Source organism: Cynocephalus volans, chromosome X (genome assembly GCF_027409185.1).
Source record: "Cynocephalus volans isolate mCynVol1 chromosome X, mCynVol1.pri, whole genome shotgun sequence".
NCBI classification, from domain to species: domain Eukaryota; kingdom Metazoa; phylum Chordata; class Mammalia; order Dermoptera; family Cynocephalidae; genus Cynocephalus; species Cynocephalus volans.
This window is the reverse complement of record NC_084478.1, coordinates 35,740,459-35,765,613: the sequence shown is the minus strand read 5'-3', so window position 1 is coordinate 35,765,613 and position 25,155 is coordinate 35,740,459. Positions and strand designations below refer to the sequence as shown.

The 25,155-nt window shown below is 46.8% G+C and overlaps 2 pseudogenes; both read right to left on the bottom strand.

Annotated features, from left to right (window-relative positions):
- Window positions 1–3,208: 3,208 nt before the first annotated feature.
- Window positions 3,209–12,212, bottom strand: LOC134367859 (melanoma-associated antigen B5-like; annotated as a pseudogene).
- A 2,100-nt stretch (window positions 12,213–14,312) lies between these two features.
- On the bottom strand, window positions 14,313–22,701 carry LOC134367858 (melanoma-associated antigen B5-like; annotated as a pseudogene).
- Between the last annotated feature and the right edge of the window lie 2,454 nt (window positions 22,702–25,155).

Sequence of the window (25,155 nt, the reverse complement as noted above, 5' to 3'; positions counted from 1 at the left end):
GGATGAATACAGGTCAGAGGTCCACTCTCACTCTGTCACTTTCTACCTTGTGAATATGACAATAAGGCTAGTTCGTTTTCTGCCCATTGAATTTCGTAAACCCTGTTATGCACGCAATGTTCATGTCCCTCCAAAATTCAAATGCAGAAGTCCTAGTTCCCAATGTGAACGTATTAGAAAGGGGAGCCTCTACAATATTATTAGGTTTAGGCGAGGCCATGTGAGTGGGTCACCTGGGATAGGATCAGTGCTCTTATGGGAAGAGAGCAGAAAGCTTGCACTCCGTCTCTCTCCACCACGTGAGGAGACAGCAAGAAGTCAGGTGTCTGCAAGGTAGCCCTCACCAGGAACCGAATATGCCAGCACCATGATCTTGGACTTTGCGGCCTTTGGAACCTCAGAAAATCAAATTTTTTTGTGTAAGACGCCCAGTCTGTGGTATTCTGTTGTAGCTGCCATAACTATTTATGACAGATCATTTTTCTAGGACCACAGGAATCCATGTACTGTATAAAAAGCACCTATTATGATGACTCACACCCATTGGGTGTTTATGAAATGGCAGTTATGATGAATTTTACCCAGAAAATAAATAGCACCCTCCTATTTGGGAATTTTTTTGTTTTCTTAATGCCTGATATGTCAGAGAACATGCCATTTCAAAGAAGTCCAAGTCAGCCAAGAAATTGCTTTAGCAATTGAAATTAGATTTTCCCTATTAGGGCATCTGTTATTTTACCTGGAGGTAGGCGGTTCTTCTCCGTATAGATACAAGTCAAAGCCCCTAGAATTTTTTCAGGTATGAATTCCTTCCGTGCTTCCCAGTTAACCTTCCATCCAAACCACCTCTACTTTCTTCAGGTCTTCCGCACCAAAATTTAGCCCTCCTTTAGAATGTGCCAAATGTCACTCAAGATAACACAATTAGAATGCCCTTTTAATGCAGTGGAATCTGGTTCTCCAAGACCAAGGCACAAAGCGGCCAGCACAGTGGCTTCTGTGCAACTCACCTCACCATTAAGTATTCAGAAACTCCAAAAACACAATGTGCATGGAACACTTAGTTTGTGCACTGTGTTCCACTGTACTGAGAGGAGAGCAAAGACACCTTCTCTTCATGCCTGTTTTAGTTTGTTTTGTGTTGCTATAACAGAATACCTGAAACTGTGTAATTTGTAAAGAAGAGAGGTTTATTTGGTTGACGATTCTGGGACAGCTGCATCTCGCATGGGCCTGAGGCTGCTTCTACTCACGGCCGAAAGTGGCAGACAGCTGGCGGGTACAAGCAGATCACATGGCGAGAGGAAGCGACAGAGAGAGAGAGGAGGTGCCCGGGTCCTTTAAACCAGCAGCTCTCACAGGAGCTAATAGAGCGGGACTCACTCGCTACTCCTCCTCCCCCAGGGAGACCATTATTCCATTCATGAGGAATCGGCCCCAATGTCTCAATTGGTTTCCAACACAGCCACATTGGAGATCAAATTTCCACATGTGTTTTGGAGGGGACAACACATCCAAAATCCATCAATGCCTATGTGGGCTAAATTGTGTCCCCACAAATTTATATGCTAAAGTCCTAACCCCCAGTACCTCAGAGAACATGATTATACTTGGAGATCAGTTCTTTAAAGAGGTGACTGATTTAAAATGAGACATTCCGGTGAGCCCTAAGACAACAAGACAAACATCTTTCTAAGAACACAGAAGGAAACACCGGGGATGTACACACATAAGGAGACAACCATGTGAATAGGCGGCAAGTGGGCAGTCTTCTGCAAACCAAGGGAAGAGGCCTCAGGGAAAACCAATCCTGCAGGCACCTTGATCTTGGACTTCCAGTCTCCACAAGTGTGAGAAAATTAATTTCACATGTTTAAGCCACCCCGTCTATGGTGATTTTTATGGCAGCCCTAAGAAACTAACACATTGGCCTAAACAGAGATATTTTCTGGATTATCTCTGATGCTAAAGTAATCCATAAGAGCATGCTTTGATGCCTTTCTGTTTGCTCCACTGGCGAGGAAGGAATTCCCACACTCCGGTTCTCTGTTATCCAAAGGCAGAACCCTGGACACCGGAGAGATGAGGCAGACAGCAGGTAATCACATGTTCTCATACACTCACAGCCTGAGGGAGAAGATCTCCACCTGTCACACAGGGCATCATGAGGGTTGCACTTAGGAACAGACTAAATAAGTGGAGTGTGTGGGAGGCTGGACGTGGAGATCAAGCGGAAATGGTGGTCTCCAGTGCCCATGGGAGAATGTGAGTGGCTTGCTTAAATATGTCCACCAATAGGGAGTGGAATAAGGAAGATCTGTGCCTGGTCCCCTTGGGTAAAAATGGTTCTTTGCTAGGGGACCTTATGTGCAAGTGCAGTGTACAGAGGACAACTTGAAGTTAGGCCATTCGAGGCCCCACTGGTTTTGCCTCATGTCAAGGCAGCATGGATTGTTGGGCCTTAATTTTAGTACTTACACTTCCGTGCAGTTTCCCATTCAAGGCATTTCTCCCCTGAATTTGAGCCACATCCTCTGAGGCTCTGGCCTCTACTCAACAGTCCCACCGTCTCATCTACTGCACTATGCACATTAATTTTCAGAGTTACATCATATCGATTAATTTCTCATTTCCCGACAATCGAACGGCCTGGCCTCAGAGACTTTGTACTTACTGCACTCTCTTGGAACACCCCTCTTCTCTCCCATTCTTTTTTCTTGCCTGTAAGTCCAAAGGAGTATATCAACAATCTCCTTTTTGATTTCAGCTTCCAGCTTCTAACATTCTATTGGCAGAAGCCGGGTCTTCACATCAGCATCCCCACTGCTAGCACCGAGCCTTCCAAAGAGCAGATGCTCAGTTGCTGTTTGGTGAATAAGAGAGAGAGTGAGCAAGAGGTCTAACTTATTGAGATTTTGTTTCTGCTACAATTTTTAATAAGCTAACCATATCAAGGTATAAATAATTTAATTTTACAAAAAAGAAACACTAACGAGAATGAGGGAAACCGGGAATGACCGTGTTTTATTTTGTTTCTATTCGGTTATGGCCAGTGTTTTTTTGTGGGGTTCTTTCATATTCCCCCAAAAATCCCTACTGTAATGTCATACTTTTTTGTCAGGATGACAAAGAAAAAGAGAAACCTTAGACTTCAGTAGATGTGGGAGAAGCTCCTGGACGTGGTGGTGCCATATGCCGGGCCACATCGTTAGTGCCAGGCCCAGCTGCAATTTTGGCCCGGACTATCTCTTTCTCGAATCTCAAAGCTTCTTCATACTGTGTTGAGATGGCACTAGGAACAATATCATGGACCTTGGCCACAGACTCGAGAACTTTCACTTTTCCGTTTTCAGCTTGGGCTCTTGGACCCCACAGGAATTCGTAGCGTGGAGGATCACCGTTGGGCACCTGCTGGTACTCCAGGAACTTCAGCCTCACCAAATCTTGGGTGATGTGTTTCCTGGGCTCTCCATAGATGAAGTGCTTCCTTCCAGCATATACTGTCATCCTATTCAGGAATTTCCAGAAGTCTTTCTCAGGGGCACAGTTGCCCTTCACAAAGATCCCACCCAGGAGATCCATCCGGAGACGTGTTTTGGGTAACCCTCTACCAGCATGAATTCTTGCATTGCTGGGGAGTTTTGGTTTGCTGACAAGGTCATACGAGTGACTGGTTGAGTCGATTTCGTTCACATCCACTGCAAAAACAACCTCAATTTGCTCAGAAGCCGTCTTGAGGATCTCAGCAACTGCTCCTCGTGCTTCACATCAATAATCATCCGCAGCTCTGCGTTCATAAATGGGTTGTTTCATTTTGTACCTGTATAAGAGGAACTCCTCCAACAAACCCACCTTCACAGTCTGACAATCCGTACATACGCTCTCATCGAAGGTTGAGGCCTCTGAGCAACACGGATATTCTTCATCTTTGCTGTTATCCCCTTCGTTAGATCCTGCGTCAAAAACATCTGCACAGGTAGTGGTGGTGGATGGTGCTCCCCGAGGTTCCTGGGAAGTGCTACCTGACCCAGCAACAGCTGAGCTCTAGGGAATATCCCTGAGAACAGGAGAGGAAGAGGGGTGGGTCTCTTCTTCTTTCACTGCGGCCCTGGCCCGAGCTCCCCCATGACCCTGGAAATAACCTAGGGCCTGGTGGCATGTCTCACTGGTGTGGCGCTTACACTTCTGACCATGAGGCATGATGACTATGCTCAGGGCCAGCAAGCAGGCATGCGGGTAGCAGAACAGATGGTGAAGGCCCACTGAAGGAGGGACGATGACAGGGAGGGTGCAACTTCACAATGGGAATTCCACCGTGGCTACAACGAAGGCTACAAGGAAGCCTCCTGTGAGGGCACTCCGCCAGGATCTCTCTGGGGTCTTGTTCTCCTGATGAGTCTGTCCCTTGGGGAACCTGTGGAGGAAGTTAGAGTGACCAGTAGGCTTTAGCTTGTCAGCACTGCCCCAGGTATACTGAGGTGAGGGCAGGGGCTGTCAGTGTTTTGAGTTGAGGGTTTGTGTTCTATGAACTTCAAGACCATCATGACAACTAACAGCGATCATATAAACAATTCCCTCTGCTACTCTTTGGTTGGCGTCCCCAAAAGGATCTGGAACACACAGGAAGGAAGCGAAGGCAGTCCTCGTCTTGTTAATCCTGTCCAGCAGCCCCAGTGCTGGCTGCCCAGTGAGGAGTTTTCTGTCCTGGTCTTTTTCGTGTCCTGGGTCCTCACTCAGGGTCCTCACACTGGCACACAGGACATGGGACACACAATCCCTCCATTTGAATGGTGGCTGCACCTGCACACTAAGGATATCACCTCCCATAGACCTGATGTAAATAAGCAGTGAGAAGCTTCAGCTGAGAACTCTGCCCAGTGTCTTCAAGGGCTAAAACCAGGGTGGAGCAAGATTCTTTGGTATCCCTTCTGTGTAGTGGTAGATGGCCTCCTCACTACTTGTTTTTACCACTTGCATGGCCTAGAACAATTTTCTCCCCATCCCTGAAGCTTGTCCCCTCATCCTGAGGACAAAATGTCCCTGAGACCTTCCCTACGGAGGTATAAGTGCCTTCTCATCTGAACATACCTGTCTTAGGACTCCCGAAGACGAGAATACGGATGAATTCTGTGGTGCCCCCACTCTTATGGGGTGAATGTTTCCTTTAGTCGTCCCGGTACTCACGGTGGCCTCTGGAAAAACCTGAAAATCCTCCCACTACTGACCTTAGGCCATAATCCTTAGACACAGCCCCTCAACCACTTGTGACATCCTAGGGGAAAGTGAGTGTGTCTGATCATGTCAAAAATGCCCAGGTATCCCAGGGCTGCCAGCAAGGTCGGAGGTCTGTGTGGTCCTCTCAGTTCTGAGGGTGGAGGACATCCCAAGTTTTCACTGGGGAACCTCCCTTTTACTACTGGCAGGGCCTGAGGATCCTTCCCTTGCTGACCTGAGGACGCTCACCTCACAGCAAGGCCCTCACATCCCTGAGACCCTTCTCGCAGAAGTCAGCCTGACAGTCCTGCCCAAGGCCTCCCAGAGATTATGGCAGGGGCAGGCTCTGTGCCACCTCACTTTTCTGCGGGTTGTCGTCCAGTAAGTCATCATGCACATCTGTGCATTTGATTCCTGGCAGGACATGGGGCACCTCCCTCCTCTGTCCTAGGTCTCATAGCCTCAGATCAAGGTTCTGATTCCCTGAGGCCCTAGAAGGAGAAGTCAGGGAATGCTACATGAGGGAACCCATCTGCGCCGTTCCAGGGGTGACATCGAGAATCAGGCTCCTTGGGGCTCTCTCTGTTCAGGCTAGGGCTGTGCCCTCAGTCCTCGCTCAGGGTTTTCACCTCGACTCCTTGCAGGCCCCGGATTTCCTCTTTCGTTCAACGTCGGGTTACTCATGTACACCAAGGCTCTCATGTTCCTGATAAGCCTGTACAATAAGTGAGGAAATACTCAGCCTGACAGCCCTGCTTCAGCCTTCTAGGTCTGAGAAAAGACACAGGCTGGTCTCTCTGTGACTGCATTTATTATGGGGTATTAGCCTCTTCAGTTCTCATTCATCAGAGTCTTCATCTTGGTCTGTGTACCTTCTATGAGAGGCTTCCGGGGAAAATGCCATATCACTTCAATCTCTTGATTGGTTTCCCTTCTGCAAACCTTGCAGAGGAAAGGCTGTGTCCCAGGAGTGATGTGAGATGGCGAGGCCAAAGCACAAGCAGAGAGCCCAGGACGGGTGTCGTGCTACCAGACACACACACACACACACACACATACACACACACACACACACACACACACACACACACACACACGCTGATTTATGCCTTTGCTTCACCAGCCAGACATAGCCACTTATTAACTTTTCTTCAAATATATCTACTTTCTTTAGGGAAGGACTAAGCCAAATGATTTTGTGAGCCTCAAATCTTTTGAGTTTCACCGAAGGTGATTTTGTAGATCATTAAATTGTCAACAAATAACTCCTTTCTCCTTTCCCACCTCACATTTACTTTGGTATTTTTATTGCTTACCCCTTGGGCTATGTATTCCAAAACAGTACTTCGGGTACACTATTTTATCACCTGTAATACATTTTGAGGTAATAAGCAAAAAATAAATTAGTGACAAAAGGTATGCCTGAGGCTGGGAGTGGGGACCAGTGGGGACTCTGGAGGAATTCAGAGCCGGGGTCTAGTACAGGGCCTATGTCACTTGCGAGCCTTGTGAATCTGAGAAGATTTCAAGTTCTTCATCTGCGAAATAAATCTGATAAATCCTATCAGGAAGGACATAGGCATATACGCAATGCGTATGAAACACCTGGCACAGTGTTGGGCAAAGGTTGGGTCTTTAATGAATTACCAAGTTTATTTTGATCCAAGATGATAACAACCTTCCCTCACAGAATGTCACTTCCAGAATACATTGGAGAGTATGCAACTCCAAATGACATAGAAATCACCGTTATCTCAAATGCTGCTGAGCATAAATAGTGTGTCCCCACTACAGTATCCCTTATGTATTTTGAGTGTGTGATTGTCTTCTCTAGCTGGAGGCCACTCAAGGTTCCTGTTTTGTGTCGAGGACCGACAACCTCCCTCGCAGGTGCCTTCCCTTCCAAGCCACCCCTTTTTCCATTCATGTCATCATCACTAAAAATCGACCCCTCCCGTAGAGTTTCACAATTACACCCCAAATAATCTAATTAAAATGCCCTTTTAATGGAGTGTTCTCTGGCTAGTCCTAGCCAACGACAAGCATGTCAGTTGTGTGACTTCTCGGCATCTTATCTCAAGGTGGTGTCACTCTTATTTCCCAGAATCTCCCTAGACATCACGTACCCAAAACACCCAGTTTGTGCACTGTATGCACCTGCACTGGCACATGCGCATGGGAAGCCTTCCACTCCAACTGCAGATGGGGATTACTTTCTGGTGTGCGTAGAATTGCAAAGTAACTATTAGGCACAGTTTCCCATACCTGGCATAGTCTCTGAACGCTGAGATGAAGCATCTGGGGGGCCTGGCCCCTTTCCATTCAAACCACCATAATTTTTATTCATTTCATCACCACCTGAAATCAAGCCCTCCTTGAGAATTTTACGAGTTACACTCAAGATAATCTAATTATACCAATGTCCTTTTAAGCAGTGGGCTCTGACTCTCCCACCCCCGGACAAAGAATACTGGCACAATGGTTCTTGACATCTCATTTCAAGGGAGTATCACCCTTATTTCTCAGAAACAGTCTGGAGATATAGTGCAGAAAACACCTTGCTTGTGCACTCTGGTCACCTACATTGGGTCAAGAGTTCAGGACACTTACCATCCCTGGCCCAGGTGGAGATTCCCTCTGGTTTACCCACAGTTCCAAAGTAATTGTTAGGAACAGTTTTCCTTCCCAACTTTTAGTCTCTAAACTCTGAGGGTCTGTCCCCCTGCTCACAGTTCTCACAGCCTTACCTAGCCCACCATCCCGCTTAACTTGAAATGTCTTTCTTTAAAGAAATTGCAGTGTCCCAGAGCTTCAAACTGCCTTGCTTCAAGGTATTTCAACTTGATTGCTCTAATCTGGGACCTCCCCTCTTCCTCACCCCTTCATCATAGTTGTAATTTAGTTAGATCCTCGATTCTCACCGTCGTCTTTTACAATGGCAGCCTGACTCTCAAACTCTGTGGGCAGTGGCTAAGTCTTTTTCTTACCATCCTCAGTACTAGCATGAGGCCTTCCAAAGAAGAGATGCTAAATTAATGGTTGGGGAATAAGAGACACAGGAGCAAGATGTCTGATTTATTATGATTTAATTTATCCCACAGTCTTGAATAAGTTAGGAAAATACAGGTATATGTCTCTTAGTTTAACAAAAATCTAAAATAACAACACAACCAAACCAACACTTACTTATCATTTTCTCTTTTTTTTTTTTTTTGACTGTAGGGATTTGCCGGCAGGATTTGTTTCCAGATCCATGAAAATCCCTGTTCCTTTGTCACGTTACCATGTTCTAGGGTATAAAAAATGATCAAACTTCTCTACAAATTGTATAATGTCAAAACTCTAACTTATAAACCCCATAAACAACAATAAACGCGTGGTCCGTAGGATTTATAGTCTTAGGTTCTGAAATTAAGTGCATACGTAAAGAAACAATTAGAAGGCGATAAAGCAATACGTCGGACAATTTTCTTTGAAACTTGATATCTATGCATGTTTTCATGTAAAGGACACGTGGGGGAATGTGTGAATAGTTTATTTTGAATTATTCAAACACCTCATGTTATCTTACACTTTTCCAAGCTTTTAGAAATATATTATTGTCTTCCTGTGAGTATTTCACTTTTTTTCCCTTTTATTTGAGCTCTGATTTCTGTGGGGTGACCTTCGTCCTTTGACCTTAAGTGTTCATAAGCTGTAGCTTAAATGACAGTGTAACTTAACTGCCACTCATTCATCATACCTACCCTGCAAATGTTTTCCTTTAGAGTCTTTTTTGAACAGGACCTGGGTTTGCTGGCATGGAGGGACCATTTCATGTTAACCTCAAAACAAACAGATAAACGGGGAGTACTTTGTGTTCCTTCCCACCCCTTCCTTTTACCCCCAATCGCCAACTATTCAAGTGTTGCTATTCTTTTTTCTGTTTATTTATTTTTTTTTCCTCCAAATGCAGGTAAGGAGAGTCTTGCTAAACGCCCTTTTCTGGCTTCTAGAATTGCTGGCTTCTTTGTGATGAGGTGTGAGGCTTGCCTTGACTCTTTTTTCTTGCTAGCTACAAGCTCATTCTGAGGAATTTTGAAGACATCTTAAGCTCCAGATACTCTCCACTCTGTCTTTCTTTCTATTTATTTGCTTGTTTGTTTGTTTGTTTCTTTCTCTCTTTATTCTGTCCTTCTTTTTAGAAATCATCACCTGCCTCCTCGATTCTGAAGCCCAAGTCTCCAGCAAATATCTATGATGTGCTTGGCTGGCCACCTGCCATGCTTGGCGTTGCCATAAACTTTAGGCCAACCTTGCCTGGGAGATGCCCATAGAGGAGAAATATGCTTTGACAGTTCATGCGGCAGCCCTTGACTGCTGAGGAGCCGTGGGCTGAGTTTTCTAGTTGTTTAATATATAGCACTGGATAGATACAGAAGTGGGGGGCACATAGGCCCTGCTGTAACTTCCATAGTGGTGACAGTTTTCTTTGGTAAATCCATTATTTGCAAATGGTGTTAAAACATGTCTATTTCTTCTCCGTGGCCACCTCTCCAAGACTATCCATTTGTATCCCTGTTTTTTTCTCCTTTATCTCCATTTACTATCTCTTCCCTCTCTTGTGGTGGAGTCAGGAGTGGATCACAGTCCTCTCTTTTTCTCTTTCTCCCGATTAACATCTGTTCCCTGGTGACGAGCTGTGGTTCATCACTGGGGACAGTGAATACACACCGTCCCCCCCCCCCCCCCGCCCCGGCCCAGTCTTGTTGGCTAAAATTTGGCTCCTTATAGGCAGTGGTTGGATCCTGTCACCTCTTCTACCCTTTGCGTTTGGAAACCTCTTGCATATGTGTATGGAGATTTGGCCCTACTTGATAACAGTTTGTATTCTCTGTATTCCCTAAGTTAGTGGGTAATCAGTTTCCTGTGTTCATTTGGGGATTTAATTACTCTGTGAACTACGTTGGTTGACGTTTTAAAAAAAGATCAAGTTTGTGTTTTATAATCATTTCGATGTAATGGCTTTCCAGGTAAGTAGGACCATTTTAAAAGACACTCCTAGTGTTTTGACCCTGGCTTCTTTTCTTGGCTGCTGTCAAGTAGGAAGGGCCCCTCGGTACCAACTCAGGCAGTAAGAAATAACCTGCTCTGTTCAGTGAGATTATTGATACTCACCATGTCAAAATCTCAGTTCTTCATTTTAACCCAAATATATTTAATAGGAAAATGAGTTTGACTTGAAGATACTTTGCCTAATCTCTCATATCTTGGTTGGAAATAAAAATTTTCTTACTTTGTTGGAGATTACAGCATACCAAATGCACCCACTTGAAACTGACTAGAGCAAACCTTGGAGATGCTCTTCAAGGATTTTTATTTATTTATTTAATTTTATGACCTCATCTCCAGGACCACAGAGCAGATCATCACAGTGGATTGGTGACTTAGTCCATTTTCTGCTGCTGTAACAGAACACCTGAATCTGTGTAACATATAAAGAGCAGTGATTTATTTCTTTCACTTCTGAAGGTGGGGATGTCCAAGATTGAGGAGTTGGCATCTGGCGAGGGCCTTTGTGCTGCGCCATCCCATGGTGGAAGATGGAAGGGCAAGAGAGGGCGCGAGAACAGGACACTGAGAGAGAGAGAGAGAGAGAGAGAGAGAGAGAGAGAGCAAGACGACGGCCAAATGTGTTTTTTAAAATAAGAAACCCACTCCCGCAATGACAAACCCACTTAAACCCACTTGCGTGATAATGGCATTAACCCATTCATGAGGGTGGAGCCCTCAGGTCCTAATCACCTCCCATTAGACACACCTCCAAACGCTGTTGCATTGGGGATTAAGTTGCCAACACATGCCTTTTGGAGGACACATTCAAGCCATAGTAATCATGAATGACCATCTTAATACATGTTTTCCATGACCTCTGAGTTCTTCTTATGATCAATGAAATGACGTTAAAAGTGACTGATGCTAGGCATCCTTTGAAGATATTTGGGCAAGTGGGTTGTTTCTCCTCTTTCTAAACTGGGTGGTTTGTTTGAGGCTAAGCAAGAGGTTGGACACTAGTTTCTCAAGGCTGCCTGAAACCCTCTTTGCAAATTTGTCTCCTTTTAAGCTAACTTAATATGCTTTGATCATTTGTGGGGAAAAAAGTCATCTGCTCATCATCCAGTCCTCCTTCCTGAGGTCTTTGGCTCTCCATAAACTAAAATCTTACACCGAATGCAAATTCCCGTGTAGGTACAAACTCTCTCTCTCCTTTGTGCACCTCAGCATTTTGACAACTGGTCTTTTGGTAAATCTGTATCATTTTTCCCTCCGGTAGATACCTTTATTCGTGGTGGCTTGCCTAGTGAAACAGAGGCCTTTGGCTTGTGAGATTTCACAGTGAATCCCCAAAAATTAGTGTTGTGGAGAATTGCTCAATACCAGCAGAGAAATTCTGGTGAAAGACACACTTCATGGTGATGGAGACATTGGGAGGTTTGAGTGAAGCTGACCTGAGAGTTTCAGGTTGTGTAGGATTCAGGGAAAGGATAATCAGATAGGGATGTGTTTCAGAGGAACAAACCAAGATATATGCTTTCAGATAAATGTTTTTACCTCTGTGCATCTGGGTAAGTGAGGCAAACTTTAGAGTATCGCTAAGGAGCGAGAATAGAAATACGCATAAGGCTGAGATCCTAAGCCTTAGAGGCTGAGCAATGGATTTGGAAAAATTCCTAGTGTGATTTTTCGAAAAGAGACTTCAGTTACTCTCACCTGGTGCTAATAACTGCCTTGCTGATTCACACTCTTAAATTTTTCATCATGATGGCCCCAGATTGCTCTTAGGAGCTAAGCATATTTACAAAGCTGACAATCCACAGGTGTACGGTTGGATCGCCAGCAAACCAAAGGGCTTCTTGAAAGTGACTGGGCCTGAATGGAAGACAGCATCCCACCCAGGGAGAGAGCTTTCAAACCAGCCTCTCCCTCACCAGTCTCTGCAGGTCCCCGTCGGTCCCCATGGTCCCACGTCTACTGCCCTGTCCCTTAATACAGAAAGTTAGATTACTGTTTCCTTTTCGTAAACTGGCATTTCAGGGTGAAATTTGAGGAGAGTTTGGGAGGCAGGAGAAAGGATCTATCTACTAGGAAATTATCCCCCTCCTCCCCACCCCATTTAGATATGTAGGCTGGGCCAGATCTCTATACCTCATGGAGAGACATTCTGTAACCTCTCAATGTGCCTTTCTTCCTCCGTCATGTGCTAAAACATGAAAACCAAAGTCCCGTGCCATTGTTATTTTATGGGGTAAGATGGACAGTATTGAGGTGGAGGAAGCACTTAAAGTAAGCAGGACCCATTCCGCATCTGGAAGGGGATCTGTCTTGGGCCTGATCTCTTTAGGGAGTAGTGAACCCTTGGTCTGTGCCGAGAAGGTGCTCAAAGTGACTCTGATGGAATTGTGGGCAGGCTGAGGCCCTGGGAGCTCAGAGCCACATAGAAAGGCAGTAGGCATGTATGTGCTGGGTCATATCTGTCTGTGTCTCCATTTCCCCCGACCACAGAAGAGCAGTTGGAAATCTGATTTCTTTTGTCTGGGTTAGTTCTTGTAGTGAGAGAGCCAGAAAGCTGGGCTCTCTGCTCTGGAAAATCACCCTGAGGTTTCTGGCAAGTTAACCCTTGAAATTGACACGTCTCAGCCTCTCCCCCTTTGCCCTTCAAGAATCTCCATAATGCGGTTACCCTCTCACCTGGTGCCGTAACATCCTCCATGGCTCAGACTGGAACTTGCTTCACAATACCTGGTGGCATCACACCTGCTAATAATTACGCAACGGTCTAAGGAAGAATTTGAGCATTTAAATTATCTCATTCCACACAGCCTTATAGATTCTGTAAATAAGAGATTACAAGGGTTATATATTGTGTTGTGAAAGATATTTTGTGTTGTTTTCGAAATCATACCAATATCCTAGAAGTTACGTACTCCCCAGATGATTACCGTTCTCAAAATGCTTTGTAAGATGGGAGAAAGGGAGTGGAAAAAAAATATATATATATAGTATATGTTTTCCTAACCTTTCTTCTGGGGCTCTCCTTTGGCTATTGCAGTTATGATAGAAGAGGAACTCGAGTTCTGTGTTAAGATAGTGGGATAGGTAAGTCTCCTGCCTGCTGATGAGCTTACAATTGCGGAGTTCAAAAGCTCTAAGAGTTTTGAACAGAAGGCAGATGAGAGGCACTTTATCCAGTCCCCCAAAGAATCTCTAATCGCGTAACTGATAATTCATCTAGAAAAACCTGTATTTTTCATCTTTGAAAACATGGGGCTTCCTGGACCTCACAGAATATTATTTGTCTACAGTGCTCTTCTATTTTATACTCTGATGAGGTTTCTTATGCACAAAAGAGCAGTTGGAAATCTGGTCGCCTGCAATAAAACAAGAAGACCTTTGTGTGTACAAAGATGTTGCATTAATAAAACGGTATGAAAATAGCAAATCAGGCTTAGATGCAACTTGCAAAAAAGGTTTGTAATTAAGTAAGTCAATAAGTAAAGGAAACAATATTTGAAAAATAACGACCCAAAAAAGTTAATCATGTAGAACCGGAACATGAAGATGTACACTGCAGTCTTTCCAGTCCGGCCTGGGTCCTCTATTACTTAGAACATTAACTGCTTTCTTCAACTAAGGGTGGAGAATCTCCCTCAGCCTTCTCGTGCCATTGGAGAAACTGTTGGGCCCTTAAAGTTGCACTGGCCGTCGCATTAATGCAAAACCTGGCTGCACGTAGGTTTTTTCAAAGCCACTTTCCAAAGGGACGAGAAGACACTGGGGACGATATCATGGACTCTGGCCAAAAAGCACTGACCTTTCACCTTGCTGGTTTCAGCCTGGTCTCCTGAACCCCATAGGAATTCATAGCGTGGAGGTTCACACTTGTGCACCTGCCACTGCTCCAGGTACTTTTCCTACAGGAAATCTTTGGTGATGAGCTTCCTGGGCTCTTCATATATAAAGTCGCGCTCCCAGTATATACCCAAATCTTATTCAGAAATTCTCAGATCTCGTCTCTCTAATGCAGCTGCCCTTCATGAGGATCATACCCAGGAGCATCATTAGAGACGGGTCTTAGGCAACACCTTATGAACACTCAGACTCCCATTGTTGGGGAGGTCCAGTTCACTGACAAGAGCATCGAAGTGACCGCTGGGGTCAACTTCCTTCCGCTCAAGGCCAAAGGCAATCTCTGTGCACTCGGAGGTTCTCCTGAAGATTTCAGGGAAATTTCCCTTGCACTTTCTGTTGACAATGCTGCTGTTGTAATGGGCTCTTTCATTTTATACTTCTCCAGCAGGAATTGTACCAACCATTTGTGACCCTGATTAGGAGGTCTCTGCATGAGCTCTGGGTGGAGGGTGCTGCCAGGGAGGTGCTTGGTCTTTCCTCATCTTGGCTCTTGGCAGCTTCATCAGATCTTATGCATGAAATACTTGCAGAAGCAGTGGTGACGGACAGGCTCTTTGAGACTCCTGGGACACGTGAGCAGCAGGGGAGCCCTGAGGAGTACCAGGCAGAACAGGAGAGAACGAGAAGGGAGACTCTTCTTTCTCTCCTTCAGTGGGCCTTGAGACCCCAGTGGCATTTCCCATGGGCACGGAGCATACTCTTCCGACCCTGAGGCAGGACCGTGGTGAGAGACAGCAGACTGGAGAGTGGGCAGGACGGCTGGTAATGCGGGCACCTGGAGAAGGGAGAAGGAGATGGTGTGAGCACTTTCAGCAGGGAGATCCCACCTTGGCTTTAATCAAGGCCCCCTCTGCAGATTTCTGGGAGGGCACTGCTCTAGGAAGCCAGAGGGTTCCCTTGGTCAACCTGTCCCCTGATAACCCCGTGGAGGAACTTAGAGTGAGTCTCAGGCTGCAGGCTGCCAGCTCAGCTTGGGGTTTATGGGCTGAGAACAGGGGCTGGTCATGGAGCTCCCTGCGTTTTGGGGTGGGGAGTCCTCTCAGTTCACATTCAGAATCGTCAGGCCAACTGTTGACAGGGCCAGGGACCTTTTTCCTACGCTGCAATAAACATGACAATTCAAAGCTCCCTGGAACCCACGAAAAATAAGTGAAGGTGTTTCTCAGCCCACCATCTCTGCCAGGGCTTACCCAGGGCTGTTAACTCTTGGGACCCTGTGTGTTCTGGGATCGCTGGATTCTCATTCTTATTCAGAGTTCTTATCTTGGCTCCCCGTGGGTCTGGGACCCACCCTTCCACTCCATGGTGGCTTCACCTTAAGACTAAGGATCTTTCCCTTAGACCCAATATAAAGAAGCAATGTCAGAGCCTCTGGCTGACAGCCCTGCCCTGGCTCTTTAAGTGCCGAAGGCAGGACTGGGGCTGGATTTCTTGGTGTCCCCTCTACTGGGAGGGAAAGTTTTGGTCCCCTAAGCATTCACTCAGGTTTCTCCTTCTGGCTACTGAGAAGGCCTGTAGCTCCTCTCTTCTTTGACCTGAGGACATCCCCTCATGGTAAGGTACAGAACTCTCTGAGACCCAACAGAGGGAAGCGAGGGCAGCTTTATTTGGCCACACCTGCCTGTAGCCCCTCAAGACAGAGAGCTGTGGCAGGCAAGGTCTGGCCTTGTGAAGGTGAGCTTCCTAGTGTGACTCGTAGGAGGGACTAAAATTCCTCCTTCTCTTGGCCTGTTACTGTCCGCCTCAGAACAAGGCCCTCATTTCTCTGTCATCCTGAGGAGGAATTGAGGGCTGCCTCTGCTCCACGTGTCATCTATGCCTGTATCTCCAAGGACTAACGGTAGGGGAGACATTACGTGCCTCCCCCGTTGTTAGGAGTTTTTTGTTCCACTCCTTCCTCAGGGCCCTCACCCAGACCGGTGGCACAATCTGGAAATTTTCCCAATGCTGACTCAGCCAGCCTCAGACCAAGATCCTCACCCCCCACAGTCCTCAGAGATGGAAGTCAGAGGGCATCACATCCATCCACAACTGTCTGGGTATTCTGAGAGCTAACAGCAGGGGAAAAACTCTATGTGACTCCACTGTTCTGGGGTTGGTGACCCTTTTAATTCTCCCTGAGTCAGGGTCTGGTCCTCTACCCTACAGTGACCTGAGTCCTCCAGAACTGAAAGTGAGTGGGTGACACATGTGGTTACCCCTTCCTGGGCCTTCCCAGGTCAGAAAGGGGCAGGACTTTGTGGATTCCTGTCTTTTCGGGGTTGGGTGCTCTCCTCAGTCCTCACTCAGGGTCCTTGCACTGAAAACTCATATGACCTAGAGTCCTATCCCCTTATGCTATGGCCTTTATTTCCTCGAGACTATCCGGAGGGTGTAAGAGTTGACTCATCTGGGTAGAGCTGCCTGTGCTCACCCATTGCTGACAGTAGAAGGATTCTGTGATGTTCCTGCTTATACGGTTTGAGTGGTTCCTTCAGTCCTCAGGCTCCTCAGCTTGGCCCTTGGCATGACCTGGAATTCCTCCCTGTGCAAGCCTGAGGCTGGCCCCTTAGACCAAGTGCCTCACATCCTTGAGATGGCCAAAAGGGAAGTGAACGGGGCTCATCAGTCCAGCATTTCCAGGTCTGCCAAGGACAGATATCAGTGCCAGGGCTCTGTGTGGCCACATTTGTTCTGCGAAGGGTAACATCATCCTCACTTAGGGTCATCAACTTCAGTCCTGTTTTTTTTTTTTTTTTTTTCTTTTTTTTCGTTTCAAAAATGACCAGGAAGGGGATCCCAACCCAAGCCCCAGCGTCATTAGCACCATGCTCTCCCTAGTGAGCCAACCGGCCACCCCTACACAAGGATCCGAACCGGCGGCCTTGGTGCCATCAGCACCACACTCTCCCAAGTGAGCCACGGGCCGGCCCTCAATTTCAGTCCTCTAAAGGACTAGTTTTCCACCCTCGGCTGAATGGAGCTGCTCCCATTAGACTAAGGGCTTCACAACCCTGAGACCACTCTCAGATGAGATGAGGGGGCACCTCAGCCTGCTAGCTTTGCCCTGCGCCTCTTAGGGCTGACAGCAGAGGCAGAACATGGTGCATTCCCTCTGTTCTCGGGTGAGTGGCCCCCACTCTCCTCAAACATGGTCTCACTTTGACTCCGGAACAGACAGACCTGGAACTCCACTCTCCACTGACCTGAGGCCACGCTCCTCACACCAAGGCCATCACCTTTCCGGAATCTCCAAAGTAGAAGTCAACAGGAACCACAATTGCCCTTGGCTATTGGGGTCTTCTGAGGAATGACAGCAGGGTCAGAATTGTATAAGACTGCACACTTTTGGAATTGGTGGTTCCCTCAGTCCTCATTCAGGTTTCTGTCCTTGACTCGGTGTGGGACGTGGGACGCCTCTCTACTGACCTGAGCCTGCCGGCCTCAGACCGGGGCTTCCACCTTCCTAAGAAACCAGAGGGGGAATGTCAGGGTGCGACGCTTTGGATAATTCTGCCTGGGAACTCTCTGTGGCCCCCTCTGTTATGGGGAATCCACCCATCAGCACTCAGTGTCCTTAACTTAAATCTAGGTAGGTCCTGTTAGGATCTCGTACCTGGGCACAAGTGAGGCTACTACCACCACTTCAAGGCCTTTACCTCCCTCAAACACCATTAGGGGGCACCAGACGAAATGAGAGGCCAACCAAGGCAGAAAGCAATACATAGTTCAGGAGGCCCCTACTGCTCCGGGGTGAGCGGTTCCTCATTTCTCCTTTAGGGTCCCTATCTTGATATTTATTACAGGCTGAGATTTCTCTCTTACTGACCTGAGGGTGCCACACTTACCAAAGGCTCTTATGTCCCTGCGAACCTTGAAGAGTAAATGAGATTCACAGCTTATAGCCCTGCCTTGGGCCCTCTAGGTCTGACAGTAGGCAAGGAGCTGGTTTTTTAGTGACCCCTATATTCTAGGCCACTGATCTCCAGAGCCTTTAGTTATGGTGTTCCTCATCTTGCCTCCTTTCTCTGATTAAAAGCTTCTGGGAAATGTCGCACACCATTGAGCAGGTTCACTCCTGCGAACCTTGCAGAGAATGGCTCTCTGTCCTAGGCTCCATTTGAGATGGGGAAGCTACAGCAGAAGGCAAGAGGCCCGTGACAGGTGGTGGGCTGTCAGAGAAAAAACATTGTGATCTATTCCTTTGCTTCAAAAGCCAGACATAGCCAGTCACGTAGCTTTGCTTAGAAGAGATTTGATTTCTACAGGGAGAGGGCAGACCAGGATGATTTGGTGAGCTCCTGATCTTTTTAGGTTATCTGACATTGCATAGGTAGATGATCATTTTGTCACTAGATATGATGTTTTCTTTTCTTTATATATACCATCTGTTTATTCAACATTATTATTACTCTAGCTGTGTAATACAAAATTGATTTGTGGACAGGGTCCTTTTTATCCTCTTAGATACACTTTGCAGTGGTGAGCAGAAAAATGAATTACAAGATCCAAGATCTAGCTCAAACTGGGATGACTGGAACGATGTGGGCTCTAGACGAATCCAGACCAGGGATCTAGTGCTGGCTTTGTCAATTACAAGCTCATGAGCTTGGGAAACTCACAAGTTGCTCATCTGTAATGTGAGTCTGCTAAGTCATGCCTATCTTGGAGACGTGTTGGAGTGTATGCACTGTAGATAAAGCAAAAGGCATACGGATTAGGAAATATTGGGTATTCAATGAATGGCAGTTATCGTATGATTATTTTAGTTTTTATATAGCAGTATTATTTTCTATTTTCATAATGATATAATGAGAAACAAAATTGTCAAAAGTCTTGCAAACTTTTGAGACAATTTAAACCTACAGGTGTCCCTTGAATTTAGCAGTCTTGTTTTAAAAATGTTTTAGTGAACTCATTCTGGTTCTTATTGATCACTGGATTTAATATTGACCGTTTTAAACCCAGACAATACTACCTTCCAATCAGACTTGTTTTGTTTGTTGGTTGGTTGGTTGGTTTTTATCCACTAGAGAGCAGACAATATGCAGTGCACTAGAACAGAACATTCTCAAACAATCTAAATAAATCAGGTATCTTTTATTTATACTAAAAGAAATACTAAAAGGTATAAGGCCAACGAAGATTTAAGCAGCTTTTACATTTCCGTTTTTTACTCTTTTGTTCTCCTCATATTGTGATCTCAATTATTTTACTGTGAGTTTCTTTCACATTTCCACGAAAACAGTTTGCAAACTGTGTTCACGTGCACTGAATCCAGAGCACAGGACACTTTCTTTCCTGCCCAGACAGAGATTTGTCTCTGGCTTACATATAACCACAAAGTAACTTGTAGGAGCAGCTTTCCATAGTGGAAAGAACATTTGTGTCCCCCTCAAATTCATATGCTGAATCCCTAACACTCAATGGAGTGGTATTTAGAGGCGGGGCCTTCGGGTGGCAATTCTGTTTGGTTGAATTTTAAGGTTGGAGCGAGAGTGTTGGGATTAGGGTCCCTATAAGAAGAATAGGAGACAATAGATCTCTCTCTCTCTCTCTCTCTCTCTCTGTCTCTCTCTCTTTTCTTACTGTCCCTCTCTCTGTCTCTCAGTCTCTCTCCCTCTCTTGCTCCGCCCCATTCTCTATCTCCCCCCTCCTCTCCCCTCTCTCCCTCTCTGTCTCTCCCCCGCTCTGTCCCCCCTCCCTAATGTCCTCTTTTTTTCTCTTCTCCCTCTCCCTCTCTCCTCAATGTGATGATACAGTGAGAAGGCAACTGTCTGCAAGTTAGGATGGGCACCGTCATCAGGAACCGAACCTGCTGGCACCTTGATCTTGGATATCTCAGCCTTCAGAACTGTGAAAAATCGACTTCTATTGTTTAAGACACCCAGTCTACGGTGTTCTGTTAGCACAGCCCCAACACGCTAACTTACACAGTTTTGTCTCTCAACTCTGAAGCACACCATCTGAGGGTATGGCCGCTGCTCACCACTTCCACGAACTCATCCTGCTCACCTCACAGTTTAAATAAAAATTACATCCCACCGAAGACTTGAATTTTTCCAATGCCCCAAAGTGCCTTGTTCAGGAAATTTCCACTAGATTGCATCATAAGGAACTCCCTCAACCTCACTCATTCTTGTTACTTTACTGATAGGCCAGAGGAGAGTGCAACATCTTGTATGATGGCAGCTTAGAGGCTCAAAAGTTCTATGAGCGGGGGCTGTGTCTTCTTTATTGCAGCATCCCTAGTTCTAGCACAGAACCTTCCAAAAAGCAGATGCTCAATTACTGTTTTTGAATAAAAGAGGCAGTAAACATGAAGTCTAATTTATTCAGATTTAATTTTCCTACTACCTTGAATAAGCTAAGATAAACAAAGTATGAATCATTTAATTTTACAAAACACTAACAGAAATTTGGGAAAGCGAGGATTAACTATGTTTTAATTTTATTTCTCCATTGTATTACCCACTATTACATTTAGTTCTCCACTGTAGTTTACTGTAGGGTTCTTTCAAGTGTCTAAGAAAATTCCTATTCTTATATCATATTTTCTTATCTGGGTGATAAAAATACAAACAATCAAACAAACAAACAAACCAACAACAACACAGACTTCAATAAGGGTGAGAACATTTGCTGGACTAATGGTCCAGGAGACCGTACTCGCATTGGCAGATGCCATGCCTGGCTGGGTCTACGGCTGGGGCTGTTTCTTCCTCATCTTCCATAGGCTCTGCATAATGACATAAGTAGTCCAAGGTGATGATTTCCTTGATCTTTCCCAAATGCTCCAGGACTTTCGTCTCGCTGGTTTCAACATGTGCTCTTGGACCCCACAGGAATTGATAGCACGGAGGATCACTGTTGGGGACCTGCCGGTACTCTAGGTAATTCAGCCTCACCAAATCTTGAGTGATGAGCTTCCGGGGCTCTCCGTAGATGAGGTGCTTCCTTCCAGCATATACTTTCATCTTATTCAGGCATTTCCAGATGTGTTCCTCAGTGGCACAGTTGCCATTCGTTAAGATCACACCCAGGACAATCATTAGGAGACCGGTCTTGGGAAACCCTCTGCCAGGACGCACCCTCCCGTTGTTGGGAAGTTTCAGTTTGCTGACTAGGTTATACGAGTGACTGGGTAAGTCGACTTCCACCACCTCAACTGCAAAGGCAGCGTCGACGTGTTGGGAGGCCCTCTTGAGGATCTCAGCAAACTGGTGTTTGTACTTACAGTTGATAACCTTCAGCATGTCTGCCTTCATAATGGGCTGTTTCATTCTATACTTGTAGAGCAGGAACTGCGTCAACAAAACAGCCTTCCTCATTAGAGGGTCTTCGCATGAGTTGTTAGTAGACAGTGGGTCCTCAGAGGTGCTTTTCCGTTCGTCACCTTGGCCATTGCAGCCTTCTTCACATCTAGTGCAAGAAATGCCTTCAGAAGTAGTGGTGGTGGATGGTGCTCTCTGAGGCCCCTCGGAACTGCTACATGACCCAGCAGCAGGCAGGCTCTGGCTATTATCTCCACAAAGAGAAGAGGAGGGACGGGACTCCTCTGCTGCCGCTGCTGTTGCCTGAGCACCTTTCTCACTGGCGTGGAGCTTACTTTTCCGTCTCCGAGGCATGATGACTCTGGTGAGGGACAGTGGGAAGGAGTGCTGGCAGGACGGCTGGTGATGCAGGCACCTGGACAAGAGAGAATTACATCATGTGAGCATCTTCGGTGACAGAGACCACCTTGGCTTTAACAAAGGCACCCTCCGCAGGTTTCTCTGAAGGCACTTCTCTAGAAACCTACCCAGCTCCTGTTCTTCTGGTCAGCCTGTCTCCTGACAACCCTATGGAGGAACTTAGAGTGTGTTCTAGACTGCAGGGTGCCAGCACTGCCTGGCGTGTACTGAGGAGATGGCAGCAGCCGGTAGTGGGGGGCCTTCTGTTCTGGGGGGTGAGGGTCCCCTCAGTTCATCATCTGAATGATCCCGTAAATTGTTGCCAATCCTGGGCCCCCTCTATTCTGCTGCCCTCAAGTGGACACCTCAAATCAAAGCCACGACTCACTGAGACCACAGAGGTGGAAGGGAAGGAGCTTTTCGCCCCGTCATTCCTCTTAGGGGGCACCCAGCTCAAAGCCAGGCGGACTCCTCTCTGTCATGGGCTGTTTGGGGCTTCAGTTCTCATTCAGGGAATTCACCTAAGCTCCAGATAGTGCCTGTTATACATTTCTCTGCTGACCAGCGGCTGTGCCCTCACACCAAAGATATCATCTCCTTTAGATTGAATATAAAGAAGTGAGGGGAAGCCTCAGTCCGACAGCCCTGCTGTGGGCCTGCAAATGATGAATGCAGGGGTGGGGCTCAGATCGTTTGTATTCCGTTCACTGGCGGGTGGTCCCATCACCCTTTCCTTTGAGCCTCGGCATGGCTTGGAACATCTCCTGAGGCCCCCTAGTAGGATACGAGGGCCGACTCACCTCCACATGGTATCCCAAGGCTGAGAATAGGGGATGGATTTGGTGGTACCCTCCTCGTCGATGTTCCCTTCAGACGTCAGGGTCATGCCCTTAACTCAAACCCTCCTACCGTGGACGTTAGGCCGTCCCCTTTAGACAAAATCCCTTACCACCACCAGCAGCAGCACCCCTCTCCCCCCTTCCCCTGTGATACCATATAGGCTTTCCTTCGCTCACTTGAGGACCCTCCTCTCAGACCTAGGACCTCACATTCCTGAGACTCTCCTTGCAGAAGTTAGCCTGACAGCCCTGCCCAGGGCCTCCCAGGGTCGACAGCAGGGGCGGGCTCTGTGCCACCTGACTCTTCTGGGAAGGATAGTCCCCTCAGAACTCACTCCGGGTTCCACTCTTGATTCCCTGCAGGGCATGCTACTCCTTCCTCTGTTGACATCAGGCCCCTTCACTCAGGCCCAAACCCTCAGCTTTCTAATATCATCACATGGGAAAGGACGGCTCACGTAGGCTCGGCCTCTATGATTGGGACCTCCGGGAGTTGCAAACAGGAGCTGGGTGTGACTCTCGCCTAAGTTTTCCCCCTAGACTGTCAGGGTACGATTCTCCTCCGCTGAACAGGGGCCTCCCACTTTTACCACAGCCCTCCCCTTCCTGAGACTCGAGAGGGAGGATTGAGCGCCCATCTTGGCCGGCCCACTCCCTTCAGAGCTCCTGAGACTGAGAACGGGGGCGCGGTGGCTTTGTGGGAGAGCGGGCTGGGCAGTCTTCTGAGGGGTGGTTCTCTCGTTCTCACTCAAGCTCCTCACCTGGACTCCAGTCAGAGTCGGGGACTCCTCACCCACATGCGATGAGGCCTCTGCCTTAGGCAACGTCCCGCACCCTCCTGAGACGCCCTCAGAGGAAGTCAGTGCAACAAGTGCAAGGGCCTCTCAAGGACGATTGCAGGGGCGGCATCTCTGGCGCCCCCGCTGTTCTGGAGTGGGGCTCGCTCAGTCTCCTAGAGGATTCGCGACTCCACTCCTCTTAGAGCCTTAGGCTCTTCCTTCTGCCACCTCCTGGACTTGCAAGCCTTTCGCATCCCTGAGACCCTCCTTGCAGAGGTCAGCCTGACAACACTGCCTCAGCCCTCTAGTTCTCAGAGCGGGTGAAGGGGAGTCTCCGTATGGCCCCCTGTATGATCGGGTGTTGTTCTCCTTGGTTGGCATTCAGCCAGGTCCTTATCCTGGCTCCTGTCTCTTTAACGAAAGCCTAACCGGGAAATGCCACATCCCTGCAAACTCTTGAGCAGGGTCCCAACTTCAAATCTTGCAGAGAATAGGTCTGTGTCCCCGGAGTGATGTGAGATGGGGAAGCTGAAGTACATGGCAGAAAGCCAGGGGTAGGAGGTGGCTGTCACTGACTGCCCTGTTCCTTCTCTCCATCACTCAGAGGGTTCTAAACGATTTATTTACCACAGCCTCTGGACTGCGCTGGATAATTTTGTGAGATCCCAACCCTTTGAGGTTAACTGACATTGCATAGGTCGACCTTCATATTGGTACCAAATATCCTGTCCTCCTTTACATTATTCAAGCCTCTCATCTCTTTTGCTCTTCTTACCGCCGTGGCCATGTATTCCAAGGCGGTCCTTTGGGCACAAAATCCTATTTTTCTTTAATTGCCTGACATATATTTTGGGGTAGTGAGGAGAAAAGTGGATAAGATATACAAGGTCGTCTTCAAAATGAGATTAATGGATGAATACAGGTCAGAGGTCCACTCTCACTCTGTCACTTTCTACCTTGTGAATATGACAATAAGGCTAGTTCGTTTTCTGCCCATTGAATTTCGTAAACCCTGTTATGCACGCAATGTTCATGTCCCTCCAAAATTCAAATGCAGAAGTCCTAGTTCCCAATGTGAAAGTATTAGAAAGGGGAGCCTCTACAATATTATTAGGTTTAGGCGAGGCCATGTGAGTGGGTCACCTGGGATAGGATCAGTGCTCTTATGGGAAGAGAGCAGAAAGCTTGCACTCCGTCTCTCTCCACCACGTGAGGAGACAGCAAGAAGTCAGGTGTCTGCAAGGTAGCCCTCACCAGGAACCGAATATGCCAGCACCATGATCTTGGACTTTGCGGCCTTTGGAACCTCAGAAAATCAAATTTTTTTGTGTAAGACGCCCAGTCTGTGGTATTCTGTTGTAGCTGCCATAACTATTTATGACAGATCATTTTTCTAGGACCACAGGAATCCATGTACTGTATAAAAAGCACCTATTATGATGACTCACACCCATTGGGTGTTTATGAAATGGCAGTTATGATGAATTTTACCCAGAAAATAAATAGCACCCTCCTATTTGGGAATTTTTTTGTTTTCTTAATGCCTGATATGTCAGAGAACATGCCATTTCAAAGAAGTCCAAGTCAGCCAAGAAATTGCTTTAGCAATTGAAATTAGATTTTCCCTATTAGGGCATCTGTTATTTTACCTGGAGGTAGGCGGTTCTTCTCCGTATAGATACAAGTCAAAGCCCCTAGAATTTTTTCAGGTATGAATTCCTT